Source organism: Perca flavescens, chromosome 8 (assembly GCF_004354835.1).
Source record: "Perca flavescens isolate YP-PL-M2 chromosome 8, PFLA_1.0, whole genome shotgun sequence".
Lineage (NCBI taxonomy): Eukaryota > Metazoa > Chordata > Actinopteri > Perciformes > Percidae > Perca > Perca flavescens.
Window position 1 is genome coordinate 26,437,405 of NC_041338.1, and position 21,512 is coordinate 26,458,916.

General features: G+C 39.7%; 1 protein-coding gene across 1 annotated transcript in view; it reads right to left on the reverse strand.

Moving 5' to 3' along the window:
• shank3a (SH3 and multiple ankyrin repeat domains 3a) overlaps positions 1 to 9,890 on the reverse strand; it is a 188,671-nt gene extending 178,781 nt beyond the window's left edge. Inside the window, exons 1-2 of the mRNA XM_028585066.1 lie at positions 9,690 to 9,890; positions 8,424 to 8,570 (exon numbers count right to left, since the gene is read on the reverse strand). The gene's annotated coding sequence lies outside the window, so the exon portion shown is untranslated. The remainder of the gene's footprint in view (positions 1 to 8,423; positions 8,571 to 9,689) is intronic.
• Positions 9,891 to 21,512: the final 11,622 nt, after the last annotated feature.

The following is a 21,512-nucleotide window of genomic DNA, read 5'->3' on the forward strand; positions in this document are numbered from 1 at the left end:
CGTTGACATGGGGCGACACCCACCCACCGCCACAAGTTGCTTCCTAATCTGTGGGAAACACTGAATATATAGCATAATTATATATTATATATAATTTTTCAGGGTGGGGGGCACCAAAAAAAACAATCAAACCAATTTATATTTCCACACAATTGGCATGAATAATCATAATGGTATACATGCCCCACGTGTGTGCGTGTGTGTATGAGTCAAAACAAAATAAAGTTAAAACTTGTTTTGAACAATTTATTTTTCATCTGCGGATTGATTTTAAGTAGGGATCGATTTAAATCTTAAATCAGATTTTTTGTGAAAAAATCTGGGATTTGTTTGTTTTTTAGGCCATATTGCCAAGCCCTAACAAAGACAAAGATCGAAGACAACCTCACAGAAGAAGAGAGTAAGTGTTAAACCCTTATTTTAAATGGGTATTAATCAATGTATCTAATTCTTAACTTAAAACTAAGCCTGTAAAAACAAGAAAGGAAATAACTGCCAGTCCATTTAAATACTACTATTAGCCTTCTTCTTTCTGTCAATCTCTACTCTGTATCTGCATAGGCCTTTTACATTACATTACATCTCATCTGCCCTTGTACTTGCTATCTCCTCACTCTCTGCATCGAGCAACTGAAGTAACTTTGCATAATTATTAAATGCAAATGTCAGCCGATAGTTGGAAGCGCTGAGTGCTGATGGTGAGTCTGATAAAGATAGCAATGTCCTGGTTGATGCCTTGGGGCATTGGCTGTCACAGTAAATGCTGATGTGTTTCAAAACATGCCCTTTCTCTGTTTAAGATGCAGAATTCCAAATAAAGTATATTATTATGATGATGAATATTAATCAAAACACATTTTCTGAAACATCTTATCTTATCGTTGTTGTAGTGCATTTTCCGTTCCGGCTGCGTTCCGGTTTTGTTTAGTCCTCCACCACGCACACGTCTTGCTGCCCAACTCGCAGATTTTATTGTCTCTACAAGTACTTTACAGAACAATCACATGTTTATTAAACTAGTATCTACTTTCCACTCCAACCACTACTAAAGTTAAACTCCATGTCTTTTCTGGTGTTGTCCTCATAAAAAGGATCTGTGATGTCATATTATCTTTTTCCACCTCCAAGATGAATCTCTCGGCGTCCGTGGTGTTGTAGAGGAGACGTATACGATATATTGGGTGGGGGGGTGTTTTGGTAAACTGACTGGATTCTCTCACTGTTCACTTCCTGCCTTGCTGTCTGAACGCCCCGCGGCTCACGGGAAAATAGACCTGCCGCGTATCTTCAGCGGAGCGGAGAGCCGCTTCACGCACACTTCTGGGACGTGCCATGACGCTGCTGGTGGAATATCAAGCATTCCGGTTAAGTTGGAAAAGTTTAAAGAAATTCTGATTTCATACTTTTTTTGAACGTATGAGTTAATGTCAACAATTGTGAGTACTGGAGAGCATATTAGGACTTTAGAAATATAGCCAACATAATTGAAATGGAAAGAATAATTAACTACTCAATATTAATTACAGTAATTCTTAAAAGCCATTCTGTTACCACTGATGTACCATGACATAACTTTGGTTAAGCATTTATTTTTTTACTTCCACACAACTGCATTAGATTGACAAAATTTTTCAAACATCAGTTACATAGTTATTGTGTGTACATTCTAATTTCCTATGACTAATAATAATTTAAGGTAAGTGGTTGTTCATCAACAACCATATATTCCACTTTACATCTGATCCCCATAAAGCCAACACTGAATACTCTGGAACGTTATGGCCGTCAACTAAGGCTGGGATACCCGACCCGAGCCCGACGAGTCCCGACGAGTCCCAACGGTACCCAACGGGCCGGGCCGGGTTCGGACGGATATTTAGAAATGATGGACGGGTTCGGGCCGGGTTCGGGCCGGGTTCGGGCGGGGTTCGGGCCGGGTTCGGGCCGGGTTCGGGCCGGGCTCGGGACGGTCACATCAGCGCGGTAGCCTAAGGCATTGGACATTTAAAATTTTAAACAGCTTATTATGTAATGGGCCTGTTTCACTTGATGCAAATGTTAATTTTTGTGATTAAAATAAATTTAAAATATTAACCTAACAGAAACACGTGCATATCAGGCAGACTGCATGATTTGAGCGCTCAGAGAGCAACGATGGAAGATGTTAAAAAGAAGTTGGCCTCAGAAGATTTTAAAACCACCGAAAATGAAGGAAAGTCTACTGTGTGGAAGTATGTCCACATAGTTTTCTAGGCATATGTTAATTTTATTTCAATTATATGATTGGGCCTCTTGTGTGCTGTGCGCCTGTGTTAACGTGCGCTTGTTGCCCCGTCGGTTGACATTTCTGAGTGTCTTCCTTACAGTTGCTTAAAAAAAGCTTTCCACACAAACACACGTAGTCTACATGTGTCATTAGTATGAGAAAAAATGAGATTTTAACGGTGTCGGGCCGGGCTCGGACAGAAATCTCTTGATGCCTGTCGGGCTCGGGCCGGGCTCGGTCACGGCTCTGTCGGACGCGGGCCGGGCTCGGACAGAAAAATTCAGCCCGATCCCACCCCTACCGTCAACTACTAATAAAAGGTCACAGGCATGTCTAGGCAGGAAACGTGACTAAAAAGGATTAGGTCAGTCAAGATACAAACTTCCCTTTGAAATACAAATGAATCAGATAAGACAATGAACACTTCTTGGCAAGCAGTATGATCAAAATCCCCCCTAAAGACATTCAATAGCGAGATGTCAACATTGCTATATTATTGCCGCCATGGATGTCTATCAAATGAATATCTGTTGATATGAACTTTCAAGTTCAAAGTGACAAACTTGTTGTCGCAGACAGAGCAAACAGACTTATTGAGAAAGGCACAACACTTGCTTCTCATTGCCTCACTAATGCAATAGTGCCCGTCAATACATTTCTACAGAGAATACTACTGGTGTGTGTGGCAATCATGTTTTACTGAAGGTGTTGGAACATTAGGATAGTGTGGGACAAATGAAATGTGTGAATGTGTGGTGAGGTGAGTTTGAGGAAAGATTGCACAGTGATCACGACAAAGATCACGTGATGTGTCCATGGTCTTTTTTTTAAATCAGTCTCTAGTTAATTTTCTTTGGAGTATTTTCTATTAGGGGTGCACGATATTGAAAAAAATTTGATATTGCGATATCGATAATGAGTATTTCGATATCGATATTAATTTAGATATTTTTAAACATATGTAAAATTAACAAAGTTATGGGAAAACGCATCAAAAATAGATTTCATATTTCCCAGTGCTAAAACGATACATTTAAAATGTTGCCTGAACTGAAAGAATGATAACAATATCTTATTTCACCAGTAAATTCCTGTTAACGACACAAAAAAAAAAAAAACACTGGCTGGGAAAAGGGTATTTTACAATTACTTTGAATGCAGCACGAGGTTGGCGAGGCCAAACCTTATATATATATATATATATATATATATATATATATGTCAATGGGCCAAACACTGTATGGGAAAGCGTATTTTAGAATTTCTTTGAATGCAGCACGAGGCTGGCGAGGCTCAGTCTGTTCTGTTTTTCAGACAACGGCAGCTACAGTCTGGTGTTACAGTTCTCTCAAGTGAAATACAGACACACTCTTCACCGTTTAGCTGTCAGCATTTTAACCTCATTTTTTACTCGGTTAAAATGCTCGGTTAGCTGCTAGCTAACGGTAGGCTAACGTTACCTGCTGTCAGGTGTAGCGCTAACTAGCTAACGCTAATGCCAAGTGTTTGTTAACTAGCCTCCCGTGCGGCGATGTTTCAGTTGAGTTCCCCTTAACGTCCGTTTTCGGATCATCAGAGAGAAGCGCAGGCATTTAAGTGGCACCTAAATAAGGCGCTCCACGCAGCTGATGTTTGTTTATAGTTCTCCGCTGGTGTGTGCGTCGAGCCAGCCGGTGTGTGTGTGGTAGAGCGAGGAAGAAGTGAGAGAGTGAAGGCGTTTTTCTTCGGAGTGAGTAGCGACTCTAACGTTATAGTGAGAGAACTAAAGTGTCTCCCCTGTTCTTTCTGAACACGGTGGGAAATCTGGAGCAAGAGAAGTTAACCCTCTCCTTTATTTCATGTTGTTTATGGAGAAGGAGAACCAGGAAATGAGTCGGGGAATCGCAACGCTACCAAGTGATGTGTATTTTTCGAGAGGTGCATCAAAGAGTGTAGACGTAACAAGAGGCTAAACTCAAAAGAACGTTGTGCTGCAGCTTACAAAGGAAGAGTCTATTGAGTGCAGCTCCGCCATCTTGGACTGAATGCAACACAATGTTCTATTGAGTTTCTCCTCTTGTTGCTTCTATACTCTTTGGTTATATGTCGGGCGGGATGCAACATAAACAAAATATCGCGTACTTATCGCGAGACTTCCGGTATATCACACATATCACACATAGCTAATGAACAATTCCAGATACATTTTGCAATGTGCATCTCAGATCACATATTCACTGACTAAGACCACTACTACTGTCATTACTAAACATTGTGCCAAAATATGAACAGTAATGTTGCCTTCAACGGGCTTATTTGCTAGCTAACCCCCACTAAGGAATAATCCAGCACATAGATGGTACCTTAAAACAACGTTACGTGAAACAGGTGATTTAACGTCACCGCTCTTTTTACACACAGTTTAGCAACAAAACCAAATGCTGAGAAAATCATTAGTACGTTATTTTCATGTTGGTTTGGAGCAGTATGCATCCCCACTAACCTGGAAAAAGTTTCAAACAGTAACGTTAATACAGCGTGTCGGGGGAGTCAGAGGCAGAGGGACTGCAGCGTTCGCTAACGTTAGCTTCTTGTCTCATTTGGAGTCTGATAAACAGTAAATTCATCAAAGTCATTGCCCATAAAGCTATTTTTCAAGCTACTGTGGCTGTCATATTTCACAGGACCAGCGTGAGCAGACAGCTCTGAAGAGTCGTGTAAATAATAAATAGTGGAAACACTGGTATGCTGCTTTTATTTACTCGCCAACGTAGCTGGTAGGTAGAGCAAATTCACCTGCCACTGAACAAAATCACCCGCATTTGGCAGGTGCTAATTTCCATCCCTGCATAAATACCACAAGGATATTATGCTAGACTTTTTTTTTTAAACCATGTTATTGCAAAAAAATATAAAATATAATCAGAAATGTCAAAACAGCTGCTTTATAGCGATTTTAAACACAGGTGCAGTAATATTTACTTTTTCTTGTATTTTTTTCAATTTAACTTTATTTTGTTTAACTTCCAACTTGGTGACTTTCCTACAAAATATGCCAACCTTTCAGACCCCTTTAGTCAATCAATTTCAGAATAGAGCCTGGTACCAAACCACATCCACTTTTTAGTTTAACTACATTTCTGCACTCACTCTCTACTGTAGCTCACCGCTTCACTTTACCTTACTGTATAAATCCTGCATGTTTTACAAGTGGCAGAGCCATGTTTAATCGACCAACCAGCACTGTGTCTAAAACATGAATGAGCTGCAAGAAAGTAATTCAATGTAACCAACAGCAAATCTAATACAAAATAATTAGATGGTGATTATGATCCAAAGATTTCTCCATCATTGGCTTAATCACATGGTTTTCAGAGCATGTCTTCGCCACATTACACTAAAAAGGTAACCCAGCACACTGATGAAAGCATCTAATCACAACACCAAAGATCAACAAAATCCTTTTTTAGAGACACATACCATGAGCTGTGGTCAGTCCTGCTTCCTGAAGGGATAGGCAGGGAACTCAGAGGTCTGTCCAGAGTTAATGAACAGAAAAACCAAACCTGTCAATGTGTACGGTCTACTGTGGAAAGGAAGGATCTGGAGGCAGACACACAACAGTGAGAAGTAACAGGGAGGTAATAGGATCACAGCTGTCCATCTGGCCTCATCCCAACACACGCCAAAGGCTATAAATAAACCCTCAATAGCTGATTCTGTTGATTGACTAATTCCATCCCTACTCAGAGACAATTTGGTGTGTTAATGCAACCAAAGGAAAACTAATGGATATGGGTTGTTTTAAGTGTTTTTGGAGATATTTCAAACCCATTTAACTTGATAATATGGGAAGGAAAACCACAACAACTATAATTTTTTATTTCTTTTGGGGGCTTTTCCTTCTATTATTAAGTGACAGTAGATAGACTTGAAGGGGGACAGAGATGGGGGATGACACGCAGCAAAGGGCTGCAGGTCGGATTCGAACCCACACTGCTGCAGGACTCAGCCAACATGGGGCGAACGCTCTTACTGGGTGAGATAGAGGCCGCCCCTATATACAATATATAAATATGCAATTTACTACTTTATACTGCCAAGTGATTCAACACAACAGTGACTGTGTTTTTTTAAGGGGGCACCTCTTTCCTAAAATGAGTCAAACTTGATCAATAAAACTTAAAACAACTTCTCAGAGGAAGGGCACGCAAATAGGAATGGACTGAAGGGACCTCAAGCAAAGAAGGGAATATCAGCACTGCTTTTTCAAAATACTCAAAGATAAGCAAGAACTAAACGAAGAGGAAAATGTGACTTATTATTTTGAACTTTTGAATTGTATGGGTAAGAACTAACATGTTGTGCTGTAGGTCCAACATTAATATTACTGCAAACAAATCAAAGTATATGACAACTGGGCCATCACCGTCACAACTGAGCAATCTCCATCTGCTGATATCTGTATGTAAGATGCTGTTGAAAGCCCCAGAAGGCTAATAAATGGAGCATGTATATTTGGACTTTATTCTCTTGATTCTCCACATTGTAATTTTACTATTGTTGTGATTGTTGTCTACTCGGTGTATTTGAAATCTAAGAGGGACCCCTCCTCGGTTGTTTACAGAGGATCCTACCTTTTTTCTCCTGCTAAAGGATTTCTTGTGAAGTTTTTCTTTATACATATTGAGGTTCAAAGCCTAGTGTTTTGTATGTTGTACAGATTGTTGGTGATGTTTGCCACTAAAAGTAGCCAAGTGATTGCTAGACTGGGAATAGCTACTCAATAATCACCAGACTGCTTCTAATGGGGGGCAGTAAGAGATGTTGTTTGGGCATCAACAACTAGTGGTAATTTACTAGTGATTTTTTTTAAAACTGGCTTGACTTAACCTTGAGTTAAGATTAGTTTACCTTTGTGTACACTTTTAAACTCAAAATATATTTTTTTCCTAAACTTAAATGGACAGCTCTCACTAAAATCATTCAAACAGCTGTCCTAAGCACACAAAATAAACACTAAAATTAAAAAGGAAAAGGGAGCATTGCATTTTCAATTGCAAGGAACACGAGCAATCTCCATCATAACAATATACAGTATAGCTTCTGGTGAACAGCAGCTGTATAATCTGTAGAAATCAGTATGTTTTCAGATACACGTCCTGCTCATGTTCATCGGTTATTATAGTGTTCATACAAAAAAAACTCGACTTGTACCTGCCCCATGTATGTCTCGCCTCCCTGTCATCTCTGCCACACACAGATAAACACTCCTCTTACGGCACGCACACAGTGACTAGATTCAAATCAAATTAATGATTAAGCAAGTAACAGTCAATGATCCCTTGGGTCAATCACTTGTTTGACTTCTATGAGAGAGACAAGACAGGTTGAGACACAATGAGACAGGGAGCGAGTACTGCTGTGAGAGGCAGTTGATCTTCAATGCCGCCAGAGTCTTTGGTGTATGTCAAAAGCCAATGCACTCCATAGGAATACGATAACGAGGGCTGCGCACAGAGGGAATGCCAAATGAGATATCAAACACAGAGGAGAGCTCAAAAACAGAGCACAGCGCTGAACCATTATAGATGGAAAGACTGCCTACCTACATTGTACTTTAATACTCGTCTCTTACTCATCTGAGTTGTGACAACACAAAAGGTGGCACAGGACATAACATCTGGATGCCATGCCGTGACATCAGGGTATTTTCTGCAATCGTCCTATGGCGATGGGTCCTTAGGTGAAGTGTGTTGTCTAAAGATCCCATTAAAACTCTTTAACCTTGGGATTAAATATACACTCCCTGATTCTGTTATAGTGATTGATAGTGCCATCAAATTTCCTCCCAGCACACATTTTTTTGTCTTGAAACTCAACAGTGAACTATATCCAATGTATCAATACTTAACATTGACATTACTTTACTGTATATGGCAACATACCAGGAAAAAAGACGTCTACCAAAGAAAATTATAAACTTATGAATTGTGTCAACAATGCAATACATATTAGTCCAGGGCAGAGTTTGTAACACTCTCAACTCTGTATCTAATTTAACAGAATTGGTAGAGAAAATAATCAAAGCTAATATTAGGCATCTACAAAATGTTGTGGAGTGAGATTTGATGAAAACAAACATACAAGAGGGCTGAAAACTGTTGGATGTACTCACTTATTTGGAAGAGTAGGCTACTACTTTGATGGACTGAAGAGATTTGGGGAAAGTGTATTCCCAACAGGCTTCATGATGTCTGCAGCTGGTTTGCATACTTGCATCCTGAGCTGAATGCGATGTAAAACATCTGAGGAAATCTCGACCCTACACCATGTAAACAGAATCAGCCGGTCAAAAAACAGTTGCCATTAAATGAAACAAACCTCCTAATATGTTGATTAAAAACTATTACTGATGGAAAAGTAGATTAATGTTGAATGGCTTATACAATTCATGCAAATTCAATCAATCTCCGTGAATTCAGTGCGACTCACAATTTTGTCCAATCACCGTAACTCTGCCGCAAATTTGACTAATAACCTGAGCTTCGCGCGACTTCCAGTCACAGCAGTCCCCTGTGCCAGACTTTTGTATCAGTATCTGACGCTGAGAGCTTCTGACCAAGCGTCAGTATTTGAAGAACGGGATGACGTAACACACGTTTGTCACCAAATTCATTGCCTTGTTTCTGGTATGAAGATGAGACGTGTGTGACTCAAACATCTCACATTTACCAACAAAACGTACAGCAAAAGAATGTGCAAAACAATTGAGAACCACTGCCCTAGCCTACGTTATACTACAATGTGATGCAGCGTTAGGACTGTTCTCTCACTTTGACATGTCATAGCAGAAAAACCACAGGTGAGCTATGCTATGGTCCTGATCTGTTAATCTGTCAGTTGGCCAGTGAGCCAGCATGCACAATACTAGGACCATTGCTATGTTACACCTAAATGGAATGCAACCATTCATGTTATTAATTACACCTGTGTTTGACATCACAGAATGTCCGCTGCACAGGTGTAACGTTGTAATGTTACTGCATTAACCTAAGCCAGCTAACTGTATTATTAGCTGCCCTTTCGTATGGTAACGTTATACACTGCAATTACAAATACGTTATAAATATGACGTTAACTTAATAGTGATGTTATGTGACCAATGTTTTTTTTTCTCTCTTAATTTACAAAACGCATATAACGTTAAATGGTTTAAATAAACACCGAGAGCATGTTTATCGCCTTTAAGTTAGCGTTAACCTTAGGTCAAATGTTAGTTTCATGTAGCTAGTTATTAACGGTTATCGCTAGCTGTTTTGCTAGTTAGTTGGTCTGTTCTTGCTAACCCACAGGAGCAGGTCCTGCGGGTTATATCAACAAACGTTTTCGGACAAACAAGGTTAGCTTGCCTGTGAAAATTGCAAACAGAGACTAGCTTTACCTGAAAAGTCACGTAGAAGTGGCCAGTGGCGGTGGACTATCTTAAAAACCACTCAGAGATGAATGAGGTGAGCTAGCTAAAGTTACTTGGTCAACCACAGACTGACGTCAAAGTAAAAGCATTCTAGGTCATTTTTACTGAAACCATCAATTATCGATGGATGAGACCCTTTTTATTTTGAAAACACATTGCTCTGCGGCCGCATACAACATATGGCCATAGTGTGTGGATACCTAGTGATCACATCTATTCAGCGTGATCACCATATCATATTTTTTGTATAGTCTACTTTTGTGCCGGGTGTTATTTCATTATTAGGGTTAGGCCGTTTGATTGTAATTAATATATAAATAGTATTGTATGGTACAACATACTCTAGCCTATGTTTAACAATAGTGTGCCTTCAACTTTATGGCAAAACTTTGGCAAAGGCCCTTTTCTGCCCCTGTGAACAAAGCAAGGCCTGAAAAGAAATAAGTTTGACCTGCACAGAGCCCTGACATGAAAGCCGAACACCTTTGGGATGATTTGAAAAAAAAAAACAGCTCTGTGCCAGGCCTTTTCTATTCCAAAACCTTGCAGAAAAACTTTACAGTCAAGTGGATGTTGTTTTAAAAGTTCTAGCTGTAATTTTATTTAATCTGTTTGCAATTGCCTAAATTACAAATTGTTTTTTTTTATCACTTTGGTACTATTATCACAACTATGTGGTACAATTTCACAATTTTAACTCCAAATCACTCTTATCACACTTGTAACACATTCTTTTTTTCAAAACTTGCCATTGTGCATTCATTTGGATTGTTAACATCTGTCACCACACAACCATTGATATGAAATATAAGTTTTTGTGAAATGTCATGAGGACATATGGTTTAATCACCAAAATGCCTCAGCATTCAGTTTTTGCTGTGGTAAAAGGTAATTTGCTCTAAGAGACTAATAAATATGATCTACATCTTAAGAAGTGACATAACTGCCTGTATACAGTACACCCAACAGCCCAACTCATTTATCTCCTTTTCCTTCAACTTTCTGTCAGATGAAAGAGACTAATTTAGAAAAACACAAATGTTATAGCCCCTTAAGAATATTCCTGAATGCATTGTTCTGTATCACGTTGAGTGCTAGAGGGGAAAACAGAAAAAGCCAAAGTGTTTACAGCATTAGTGAAAAAAAAGAAGGGAAGGGTTTGAAAATTCGTCAGGTCCTACATTCAAGCGCTGTCAACCTGTCTTTATGAAAAATGAGTTGTGATGCTTCTGAAGTTGCAAATCATGGGCTACTGTATATTAATGTGTTTGTGTGTGTGAATGTGAAAGTGTGCATGTAAGACTCTTTGTTTGTGTGCGTGCGTGTGTTCGTGCATGCGTGCGTGCGTGAGTGTTTGCCAGTCAGAGTTGAGAGCAACAAACTAAAACAAGGGAACACATGCTGGGCAGAGGAGGCATTTTTGCATTTTAAGTTGATGCCAAAGTCAGCAAGTCCCAGGTGCCACCTGTGTATAATTTTGTATATCTATGCATTTTAAAAGACATTTCAAAAACAAGGAAGAGGACACTCTGCAAATGATAACAGCAACCATCTATTATGTTCACATGCTTTCAATGTTGGAGTCACACACACAAAGAAAACTATTCATCTGAATAGCTCTAATCATCTATATTAGCCAGGAATTATATATCCCACCTGAAATTCCAGATATGGCAATTATTTTACAATAATAATGTGTTATTACTGTGCCATCAAAGTCCTCCTGTCATGAACCAGTACAATGAACTTACAAGCAGCGAGAAGTATGTTATTGATATCATCAACAACAACACCCTGTACAAAACAACGCACCCTGGCCTACACACCCAGAAGAAAAGGCTGATGCCATTCCCTTACTTCCTGCCTACCAGAGCAGAACAATCAGCACAACTGACCTTGACTAAGAGATATGGACGGAGGGTTATTGGAGGGTCACATATAAAGGATGGGCTTGATTTTACCTTTGATTATAATTCTCCTTGGGTCTGAAGGAAGCCTGTAATGAGGGGGTCTGTGAGAGAATATGATGCAGTTTAAACGCTATAATGACAACGCACACAATGCCCTCTCAAATGGCTCGTGGCTATTGAAATGATTGAAATGCACTCTGTGTCATATATTAGCGTATCATGCCTTTTACTGCTAAGTTGAACTCTGGCTCTAAAGCAGCAGAGGGGAGAGGTTGGCTCACAGAGTGGATAGCTGCGTACCAGTGGGTCAGTATATGGAGACAGATGGCTGTGTGGCCCCACTGTTAGCCTTGGCAGCAGAACCTCAACAATAGATCTGTGATGTGGCAAACTGGTCCTTTGCTGCCTGCTAAGACACATGGGAACACTAACACAAATACACATACAAACCCTCCTCTGTGCCGCCTTGGCAGGAGCAACCCTCTGAGCAGTCCCACAGTCCACCTCCACCCCACCCCTCTTCTCCTTTTTCTCTCTTCTCCTCTGTCCTTTCTCTGCCTCCATCTCTCAAGATCTCTGCTGGACTGTTGCCCAGCAAGCAGTGGAAAAGCCATTTTACAGCAATAGTAAAAGAGAGAAAAGTAGCGGAGGCAGTATGAGGAGGAGGTTAGGTGGCTGCAGCAAAACAGTCCTAAGAGGGACATGTGTAAATAAAATTCTGAAAACACACCCTATAGAGTAACATGGATGGAGTAAGAAGAAGGGACTAAATCAAAACCTGGCAACCCAAAAAAATCAATTATCCTACATTATATGAGTTGAGACAACAGAACATCTGGCATTATTAATGGACTGCATTTTGGAAATAGTTTTGTCACTTTCTGCGGAGTACATTATGGCTCAAAAAATGTTAAACAATTATGCTAAGACATCATGAGTTTTTTTTTTTATAACAGACCCACACACATGCCTGTTTCAAGAAGGTTTAACAGTTAATCAAAAGCTGAGAAAACCTCCATCTTTCCAATTAGAGGGATTTCCAGAGTTGACTCAGCAAAGTAGTCCAGGTAAGTATAAGCACTCCTAATTCTTTAGTTGAAGAGTGAGTTTAACAACACAGGATAAATAACCCCTGCTAACTTTAAAATACAAGCTACAATTCCTATGATCATAATTGTTACAATATTTGAAGTATATTAACATTCAGACTTAAAGGTCATTGTTTCTTAGGCAATCGTTAGCGTAAGCATAATTTATGTATAACTGACAAACATTTCAGCAAACTTTGTCATTGCATCGGTGTGATAACAGGTTTCAGTCTTGTATGTTTTAATGGAAAGGGTAGTACTCTTTCATTACCATCTGGATTATAGACTGTGCCTTAACCTCTATTTGTACACTGTCAAATAATAAAAGTTTTTAGGACATTTAAACTGAGGTACTCCAGCTGTGATGTACATTTATAGCAGATTTACATCAGGATTATTGAAGATTATACTCTCTCCTTGACTTGTTGTGTCAATAAAATGGGATCATTGTTATTGATGTGCGAGCACATATGTACTGAGAAGGTTGCGGCTAGGGATGAGTGTCTATACTAAAGATATTGATCAGCTGTTGCCAGACTCAATAGAAACAAGTATCTGCAAGTTAACAAGACACAATAAACAGGGGAAACATAGTATCACACAACATCCTCTCTCTGTGAAGTTTATATTCCACACACAGCCGCTGAAGAGACAACTAGAGAGAAAGAATTAATGAATAGAGAAAATGACAGAGAGGGTAAACAGACACCAGCATGCAGATGAGCAAGAGAAGGGTGGAGAGTGAGCGAGAGAGAGAGAGAGAGAGAGATGACTCTGTTTGACATCTGGCAGGGGAAGATTGATTAAGTGTTTGTGAAAACAGATAATGGAAAGGAAACACAGAAATAAAAAGACAGATAAAATGTTTGCCAGGCCGATAGGGCTCTGGATATGTGGTTGTGGATGGTGATAAAAGTTTGATAAATATAAAAAAGGGTTACACAATGTGAGAAAATAACATAAGGCTTGAGAAATGAGAGAATAAGAGAGTGCACAGTAAAAGAGGAAGTGAGGGTTTTGGGGGGGAAAGCATTACGAACCAAATGACTCTCTGAAATCTCCTGGCTTTCCACTTTCCTGGTGTCTTCGCCTGTTAATCCATCATCAACTGTTCCCACATCCCTGCTGCCAGGCTGCCTGGACTGTGTGTAGTTCTGGGTGAATTAACAACCTGATAAATGAAGGTCAGAACTAGACAAAGTGCCCACTCCCAAAACTGTTGCTGTGGGGCCACGGGGGCCAGGTAAACCATTTAATGACCTGGGGTGCATTCGTTAATGTTTAAACAGCAACATTTTGTCCCATCTGTGGTGTCAGTTTAGTTCATAACATAGTCAGTTGGTAGAAGGGATTCTTTTTTCTCAGACACAGTGGAGTGGTTATGATAGCTAGTTTTGATGGATGTGAACAGCTGGTGGTGTAAATAAATTGGACTCTATACTTTGTTTCACTGTGTGTGTGAGTGCGCGCACGTGCGTGCGTTCACGTGTGTGTGCGTGTATGTAGAAAGATAGAAAGCCTGTACTGCTCTGCGGCTCAGTGTTCAGCCATGCAGAACACAGAAACAGTAATCAAACAGAAAGGCAAAAACAAACCACCATGACTACAACCTGGAACACCTGCTATCACACATTTGACTGGGCTTCAGTCTCTAGGCCACCATAAAGGATTTGCTTTGCAAATAGCTGTAGCAACCTGGGAATATGGTTAGCCATTAGTGAAGGACACCCATTTCAGAGGTTGTGGGTTTAGCAAATACCACAGAGCTACCCAGCACTACGAGACTTTTAACAATTCTGAGCTGTATTGCAGATAAGATAGACAGACAATAATAAACCACATGGCTGTCTCTCTGCCTCAGTTAATTAAAAATCCACAAAAATAGCATGTGGGGGCAATGTGTATTGTATTATAAACGTCAGATCCCTACTTCAGGAATTCCTCATTTAGGAATGGAATCAATCTATTGTTCAAACACGTGTCTCTTTATGAAGAAAAGGGATTTTTTTCCTCACTGAAGTAATTTACATTTCACGACACTTTGTTTAAAACAACTTGAAACTTAATATTCACAGCAACTTAAATCTCAGGTGGTAAATCTTTTTTTGTTTCTCCATATGAACAGTCTAGATAGTCTTTACACATAACTTAGAAGCAAATCATTGGTTAAAGGGCAAAGTGGAAATGAAGGGAGACCTCCCCAAGCAGACACATGACCACAAACCCCCCTGAGCCCTTTACCTGAATTGAATTTGCATTTGGATTAGGACTGATGGTGATAATTATGCAGAATGTTCTGAGTTGAACTCTTTTTGAAGGTGCTTACAGCTCTCTCTGGAGCATTTACTTCAACAGTGTTTACTGTTGCACAACAAACCCACCACCACTGGAAGAGCTGGACTAATTCTGACACTGCTGTCACCAGAGCTAATAAACACAGCTAATGTACATGCTAACACATACTCAGCACATTCAAATTCACTTGCATATGCATATACACATACAGACATGGGCTCTTTCTGTCTCTCTCTCTCTCTCTCTCTCTCTCTCTCTCTCTCTCTCTCTCTTCTCTTTCTCTCTCTCTCTCTAATTGCTGATTAGCCTTATCAGCATCATCAAATTTCAACGCATCACTATGGGGTAGATTGCACAGACAACCATACCCATGATGATGATAATGGAAATGGAGAGTATTCATCAACAGCCATGAAACAGACTCTGATTACAGTCATTATTAGTTATGATGACTCGGACTGATTAATAATTTAAATAATCAAGTTGATAGATCTAACTAGGTGGAGGGTAATGCTTATTAAATACATTTTCTTTGGCTGAAAAGAAGTGTTTAATTCATTCAATACATTATAATTCAATATATTTCAATATTTTTTCAGGCAATCATACAAATTAAAATATGATCTAAGTTTTAACCTCTATGTTTTTTTAAAAACTCAGATCAACTTTTCCTTTCATTATTTTATATATTTTTACGTGTCCTTTTGAGTCAAAAAAATGTGTGTGTGTGTGTGTGTGTGTGTGTGTGTGTGTGTGTGTGTGCAAGTGTATGCATGTTTTTGTGTGTTTTGTTCCTCCACTGACAGATTGTTAAACTAGCAGAGCCAAATGAGGTGCTTCCTCATTAGCCTCATTAAGCTGAACCATTGTTTTGTTAATTGACATAAAAACACTTGCTCATGAAAGAGAAGCTGCCAATGATCAGCTGTCCCCCTCCCCCTGGTTTCTTTGTCTTACTGTATGTGTGTGTTTTGTGAATCAGGGCCAACAGATGGATGATTCAAGCATTCTATGGATCCTTCATTCATACCAAATTATCCCAATACTTGTTGATGAATTATAGTTTTCTTCTTTGCACCTAGAGAGGTTTTGATTTAATTTCATGTATGACTGCATCTACACAAAGGAAAAACTATTTCATCAAAACCCCAGGTCATTTTTGGAATGGCAAAGCCTTTAAAATAATAATTATGGGGCGCCCGGATAGCTCAGTTGGTAGAGCGGGCGCTCATATATAGAGGTTTACACCTCGACGCAGCGGGGCCCAGGTTTGACTCTGACCTGTGGCCCTTTGCTGCATGTCATTCCCCCCCTCTCTCTCCCCTTTCATGTTTTAGCTGTCCCGTCAAATAAAGGCCTAAAAATGCCCCAAAAATAATCTTTGGTACTTTGCTTCAACTGGACTGTTGACGGCAGTGTGTAAAATAAAACTTAAAGACGGTACTTGGCTGGACGAGATATGATTGTAAAAAAAAACAGAGTGAAACATTTATCGGTGTTTTAAGCCCCCAACGTCTTCCACCATGGTTATGGTTATGGTTATGGTTATGGTTATGGTTATGGTTATGGTTATGGTCATGGTTAGGGTTAGGGTTAGGGTTAGGGTTAAGGTTAAGGTCAGGTTAGGTGCCTTGAAGTCAACGGTTGCAGCACTGCCTGGAAGGAGACGTTGGGGGCTTTAAACACCATCGAACGAGTAAAACGCTGAATGCAAAAAGCTATCTCATAGTGTTCCAGGCATTCAAATAAACAGTAAAGTGAACAAATAAGAATTCTATTTATTATATATGCTATAGGTCAGTATACAACTTTTTTTGTTGATTTACCCACATGGGAGAATCTAGCTCTACTGAACGTAAGCAAGATAAACATGCCTGCTGGTAACCATGGACACCCCACAGCATTTCTGAGAGCGACACAGAAGAAAGCTTTTGTCAGACAATTTCACGTCCTAAACACACACACACACACACACACACACACACACAAAGGCACAATAGATACCATACAACTATCAGCAAAACATGAAATCGATCATTGTAGTGATCACCATGTGGAACTAAGATGATCACTTGCAGCAGAAACAAACAAGCTCTCAACACTTTTAGTAGCCTTCGACTGCACACACACACACACACACACACACACACACACACACACACACACACACACACACACACACACACACACACACACACACACACACACACACACACAGACACAGTGGGACTTTTAACAGAAATGTTTGAGTTGTTAGATGATGACAAATGCATAGGAAAAGAGCAGTGGAGAGAAATGAGATTTTTCTTGTTGGAGCTGTCTAATCTCTTTCACACAGCCAGTGCCACATGACACTGCAGACACACACACACACACACACTCACACACACACAAAGCTCTCGCTCAGAAATGGGTGTGATCAGGAAGTGAACAGTGGCAATCTCTCCAAATGGAACAAAACATGTAGTGATTGAAAATGGAATGATTTATTACCAATCCACCCTTGCTTGGGTAAAAACGCGTTTTCATTTGAGCGGGAAAAAATGTGACAGTAGCGAGTCACGTTGTACTGTCTTGAGTTTGAGTGGCATCTCCTAAGCCTCTCCAGAACATACAAACAAAGCAACCCTTCAGCAATGTCGACCAAGACATACAAAGACAAGGACACACATGCAAACACAGAGACACACACACACACACACACACAAATCATGGGTGATAAGGAGAGTGAGGGGCTGGCCAAGGAATGTCTTTGCTTGACATTTGTAGAGCATTCACAGAGAGAAAGAGAGAGAGAGAGAGAGAGAGAGAGAGAGAGAGAGAGAGAGAGAGAGAGATCAACCAGGAATAAGTCTGGACAACTAGGAAAGGAGAGATTGATGAGTCCTATTTGTTCATTAATGCCTTTTAAAAACACTGGCGACAAATTATATTACCTGAAGTTTCTTAAAGGCTCATCTGCCTAAAAACTGCTCCTGTAAGAGCTGTTGAAGGGAGCCCGAATTGTAGGAAAATGGCTGTGGTGGAAAATCAATTTCTTTAAAAACTAACTTGCTTTTTTTGTTACTTGTTTTTACCTAACTTGAGTATTTAAATTGTATGCATTACTGCTAACATGTTACGTAATGCATCATTAGTAATAATCCATTTCAATATATTGATACTGGATAAGGATTCAGAATTACAAAATTAATATTAAGGATTAATTCTACATAATGAGTACACCAGTACATTTTGCTGATACTGCTTTGATACTTTTACTTCAGATTTTTGTTTTTATTGCAAGAAGAATTTTTTATAATATTGTACTTCTGCTTAAAATATATGAATACTTCTTTCACTACTGGAAAATGATGGCAGCTGAACCTCTGGGAAAAAAACAGGATGGATAAAATAAGAAATGTAATAATAATAAGACATCAGTTATCATTCAGTCATCTACTTTGGTGGTCCCCATCTGTCTAATACTAGTGATTGTCCAAGCCTTACTAATTATGTGGCCTAGTGGTTAAGATGCATACCACAGACCCTTGCATAGCAAGATGAAAAAAAGAAAAAGTTTAGAGGCATCTTGGTAAACAAAAGACGAAGAGATTGATGTACATACTCTATGTAGAGTAAAGACATAGATGAAGAGAGAATAAAGAATAGCATGAGTACGATTCAAGAGTGAAGGGGTAACTGTAGCAGCTTTGGTAATCTTGTTCTGCCAAGTGTCCATCTTTTGTGCATCTTTGGGAAGATGGATATCAAGCTCTGAAAATTCCCGGCAGGTCCCAACAGATATGCCTCTCTGACACCTCCCCTGTGTATCTGTGTGTGTGCGCGTGTGTGTGTGCGTGTGTGTGTGTGTGTTTATGTGTGCGTTTGTTTGTTTGTGTGTGTTTGTGCTGGTGGGCTGACATGGCTGTATAGCGCTTAAGCTCTTATAGTCGCATGTATTTGCATTGGCTTGTGCATTCATGCATGGGTGCATGTTTAAAAAATGTTTGCATGGTTGTGTGTGTCTATTTATCTCCTTGATTGTATATGGACCTCTATCTGAGTCTTCATGCTGGTGAATAAGATTATCAAAGTTAGCGGTCCCCGCAGTCCAGTGCATCTAGACTAGCAATTACTGTCCACATTGCAAAGGCTGTACTGATGTACTGTAAATGGATGTGTAGTTCTGCTTCATATCCTTTCAGCCAGGGATTGTCAGACTGTGGAGCTGTGCACTGATGAGCCTAACAGGGCTTTGATTAACCTGACTGGCTATCAATAATAAATGAGACAAAGCAGTAGCAAAAACCTATGTTCCCCTGATCGTCAAGTTAAATAATACATGAATTGTGTCAATAATATGCATTCAGTATTGATAGAGTCAACGATACACTTTTGCCAAAGACCCTGTATTTATACACAGTTATTAAGCAACATTCATGTCCAAAATATTCCTATGAAAGACATTGAGAGACAATACCTCAAGGTCTGCTCTCTTTCTCTCTGTCTCTCTCGCCTCTTACTTGCTGCAGAGCTTTCTCTAGGTCGCTATGGTAACTTAGGTTTCCTGCCAAATTCACTTCCAATGCACCAGATTTGACGATCCTCCTTTCTCCATTTGCTCCTTTTCCTCTCCATCAGTCTGTCTTCCCTTCCTGTTCTCACCTCTCTTATCAGTAATCCACCTCAAACTCCAGCTGACATCAGTTGAGCTGAGATAGCCCTCAGCGTTCATCTCCCTCAACCCTCCACCCGTCTCACATAGTGAATGGGCTGTGTGTTTGTGTGTTGACTCTTTGTCGTGGCACAGAGAGATGTTTTTTCAATAAGTATATGATTTCCTAACAGAATACAGATTCAAAAATCTCCTTAATGGCAATATCTGCAGTATCTTGCACATGCAACATACACATATATTTACAAAAAACAAACCAGATCCACTTTTATCTCACAAAAAAACTAGTAATTCACTGTATCAAAAAGAAAAGCTAGCTTTTACATACAGGATTAAACTACAAACCTGCCTGAACATTTCTTTCTCTCATCTCATATGTGCACACAATACACAAGGGGCGCATGTGTGTGTGCTTTGTGGAGCTTAATTACCTGTGTTAATAGGTGTAATTGTGTCAGATGTTTGGGGATTAGAGCTCCAGTCAAAGTGTGATTATTGAGGCGTTTTTCTTCACTTGTTTTTCGGGGTGAAGGATTATCAAGGGTCTCCACTCCAGCAGGGAAATCAAACTCCTGGTGCCTAGCCTCCCTTGAAACCAAGTGACCTTAATGTCAATGACAAAAAAAAAAATGATTGGAAACTGGTTATTTTTGATTGTGTGTGGCGTGTCAGTGTGCATTGTATGCTTTTGTAGCTGATGTTCTTAATCTGTATACTAGAGAGATATTATTTTAGCATCACTACTGTAGATTGTGGTAGAAAAACTAGCTGGAGTTGAAATTACTCTCTTTCTGCCATTCCGTCTTTATCTTACCATCATCTTTATCAGTTTTGTTGTTGATACACTCTGAAATTTGTATTAGGAATACCGAGGCTCTAATATCTGCTTTTATTGTGGAACAAATTTGCAAATGACAATAAAATGTATTGGGGGAAAAAGCCTTTGGTGTAAGTCAAGGCCGTACTTTTACTAACTTTCTGATTTAGGGAGGGAGAATTTAGGTGTATTTTTTTTGCAGAAAATGCATTCATAACCTTGCTCAAAATCACCATTATTTTTCTTGACTGTAGACAAAGAAGAAAATGGTAATGTGGAAGAAATAAAAGGAACTAAAACGAGATGGAATTATACTGACTTCCACTGACACAGATTTAGCAAGGGACCACAGTCCTTATCAAAGTGGGGTTGGTCATTTGCGTTGGAATTTTTAGTTTAGAAATTTACATATTTCCATGGGATTAAAACCACCAAAGATCTCTGCAACTCTCACATTACCAAGTATAATTAGTCCTAGTATAGGACTCAATAATGTATTTAACAGCAGTAAGTTTTCAGTGGAGGTTATGCTCTGACCTTACTGTCCAGTGCTGTCACTTAGTAACAAATGCTGTACAGGACATTCAGAGGACAGACTGAGGGACGCACTTAATAAAAGACACAGCAAGCTATGACCTATACACGCAGCAAAAGTTTCCCAAGAGCATCTGTTCTGAAACCAAACCTCATACTGAGGTCAATAGGAAGACAGACTCACTGATTGCACACACTCATACATGCACACATACACGAACAATAGGATCCTATTCAAATAGATTGACTTTCAAATCCCTAACCCTTAGAGCAGCTATCATTATGGCATGTGTTACCTATACCTATATATCCATGGCTGTACCATGGATGGTCCATGGCACACCCTGGCCTGAATTCTGATTTGTAACCTTATACCCCATGGGAAACCATTTAGTTAATGAGGTCTGGAAAACCACCCTTACTGTTCTTGGGTTTCTGTTGTAGTGGGGGTACAGTGACTCCACAAGGATGAACCCTCTCTCTCTCTTT